Source organism: Rhinolophus sinicus, chromosome 16 (genome assembly GCF_057876585.1).
Source record: "Rhinolophus sinicus isolate RSI-liver-muscle chromosome 16, RSI-T2T, whole genome shotgun sequence".
NCBI lineage: Eukaryota > Metazoa > Chordata > Mammalia > Chiroptera > Rhinolophidae > Rhinolophus > Rhinolophus sinicus.
In genome coordinates, this window is record NC_142516.1 from 58,107,366 (window position 1) to 58,110,436 (window position 3,071).

Sequence of the window (3,071 nt, forward strand, 5' to 3'; positions counted from 1 at the left end):
ACCCTGTTTCCCCAAAAATAAGACCTAGCTGGACAATCAGCTCTAATGCGTCTTTTGGAGCAAAAATTAATATAAGACTCGGTCTTATTTTACTATAAGAATGGGTATATAATGTAATATAATGCCGAGTCTTATATTAATTTTTGCTCCAAAAGACACATTAGAGCTGCTGGTCCGGCTAGGTCTTATTTTCGGGGAAACACGCTATGCATGTCTTCCTATTCCTCTTAATTCAAATCTCAGCTCAAATATGGTCTTCTCTGAGATGCATTCCCTGACCATCCTATACCAAATAATACGAAATTGCACACTATTCACTATCACCCCTTAGTCTGCTTGATTTTTCATTGAAACATGTATTATATGACTATTTATGTATTTACTTACATATCTATAATTTTTATGATTCCCTTACTCTTACTGAAACATAAATTCCACAAGAGATAAGTAAGAACTTGATTTGCTTTGTTCACTTTAAAATCTTTAGAGCAGAAGAGTGTCTGGCAAACTATATAAATCTAGTTTAAAAAATAATGCATGATGAATGAATAAATGAATGAACGGATATGTATATTAATGCCCATTACATTAAAGGTATTTTAGGCATTATGAAATAAGTCTGGTTTTATACACATATTTTCCAAGGACCTTTTTAGCCACCTTGTTCTATGACACAAAATCTTCTACAAACACTGAGACATTACACTGCTAATACACTTAAGAAAAAGGAAGTATTTCTGTTGGCAAGGCCCCAGGAATAGGGATGAGTAACTATCTGATTATTTTTAATACATTCATGTCTCTACTCTTCAGAACCAGGCAAATTTAGCAATCAAATCTAGGTTAATCCCTTTTTACATTTTGAAGGAAACCCTTCTAGTATATAACGTGACTTAAACTAGTAACTTAGCAGTATCAGCTTTAATGTTGACTCCTGTTTGTCCTGATTTCCCAGTATCTGAATCACCTGTAGGAATGGAGTTCAACTTTTACCCTGCACTTTCTGTTGTCATTTCTACTCCGATCACTGTTGCCTTCTCCTACTGTCTGCTTCACGCATGTGGACCTCTGGCTATGTCCCTAATATTTGTTGTTGAAACTTCTGCTTGCTTGCCTAGCCCTGTGATTTTGTGTGGTATCTCATCTCCACCCTGACCTGTCATCACAGTGCTTTAGTTATGATGTTCATATAACTCCAAAATTTCCAAGGATATTTTAATTTAACAAACATACATCATCATGAAAAAAGCTATCAATTAAAGGAAAAAAAATCACTAAGTATATTTAATATCAATAGCCATATATATTTAAGATCTACTGGTATCCATTTTCATTGCTGACTAGATATATATAGCCTACCAAGATGTACGTGGAATATTTAACATCTCTCCAGTATTATGGTATGCTGTGGTAAGTTACCTGGATACAAAAAATGAGGTTTCAGTGAAACTATAAATACCAGAATAACAGACTTTCTGAATATCAATAAATTCTGCCATGGCTCACTACAATAGCTTTCTATTAATCTTTAATGAGACAATGGTGTAAAGCACTTTGTAAATGTCCAAGTGATTTAATATGTAAACTACAACTTGATTAATAGAATATAATTCAAAGTATACATGATTTTTCATGTGAAGTGTTGAATTTTTTATTTAAAATGTTATTACTTTACCACATGCCTTTAAAAATATGTGTTATGAATGAAAATAATATATTTTTATGTGAATCATAATAAAGATTTCCAACGATGATTATGAAAATAACAGGTATGACATACTAGGAAAGCTGGACGAGATTGAACTACATTTTAAAATAATAGGTTCTACTTAAATTGGAAAACTTGAGGCTTGCTATATCATAATAGGAAGGAAAAATAATTTGTGCTTTACAGAACATGTCTGTGTTTTTACTTTATAACTGTGTTTTTCTTACGTCAAATAGGAACCATATTTCTTTTGAGCTAGGGAGAAGAATTCAAACTTAAAATGATATCTTCAGGAAAAGACATTTAACACAGTACTGTAGGTTTTAAAATATCATACATGAAATGGGGCACCGATGCATCCCTGTCACACATGACTATCTGAGAGGGTCAAATTGGGATTTCTGTGCCTTCAGACCAATATTCAATAGAGCATCCTGTGTTTGGTTAGCTATTCAAACTTCTCATCTGCCTAGTCAGCATGCTCCCTTTCTATTGCTAATATTCATTGTCTTGGGTTGGCTGAAATACATGCTTTTTGTGTTCTACGAAAATTTCATTTTTTGCTGACAAATACCCTTATGCCATCAAAGTTCCTAAACTTTTATTACCAGGGGTAAGAAATGCTTCTTTTCTCCAGAGAAATTTTAGGTGCTTGTTTGTGATTTAAATAAATTTAGGCAATTTATTAGGCAATTTGTCGGGGGTTTAGTACTATCCATTGCTTCATCATGTCCTAGGCTTCACAGAGAACATAAAGACATCTAACACGTTTCAGATCAAGGCTAAATCAGGACCTCAACAGAGATATACAGTATTACTGAATGAAATTTCTCTCTTTAAAAATATAAAAATCCATACCTCAACATAATGAAGGCCATATATGAAAAGCCCATGCCTAATATCATAAAATTCACAGTTAACATGCTGAAAGCTTTCCCTCAAAGATTGGAAACAAAACAAAGATGACCACTATCACCATCTTTTTCAACACAGTACTGGGAGTTCTAGGCAGGACAATTAGGGAAGAAAGAGAAATAAAAAGCAACCAAATCAGAAAAGAAGAAATACAATTGTTTCTTTTGCTGATGATATAATCTTCTATACAGAAAATTCAAAGGTCCACTAAAAAAACTGCTCAAACTAATAAACGAATTCAAGAAATTTACAAAAATCAACATATGAAAACTGTTGTATTATGATACACTAATAATAAATATCTGGAAAAAAATGCATTTAAAAAAAGTATTAATAAATTTAGCTAAGAAAGTGAAAGATCAATACACTGAAAACTATATGACATTGATGAAAGAAACTGAAGGACACAAATAAATGGGGAGATATTTCATGCTCATAAACTGAAAGA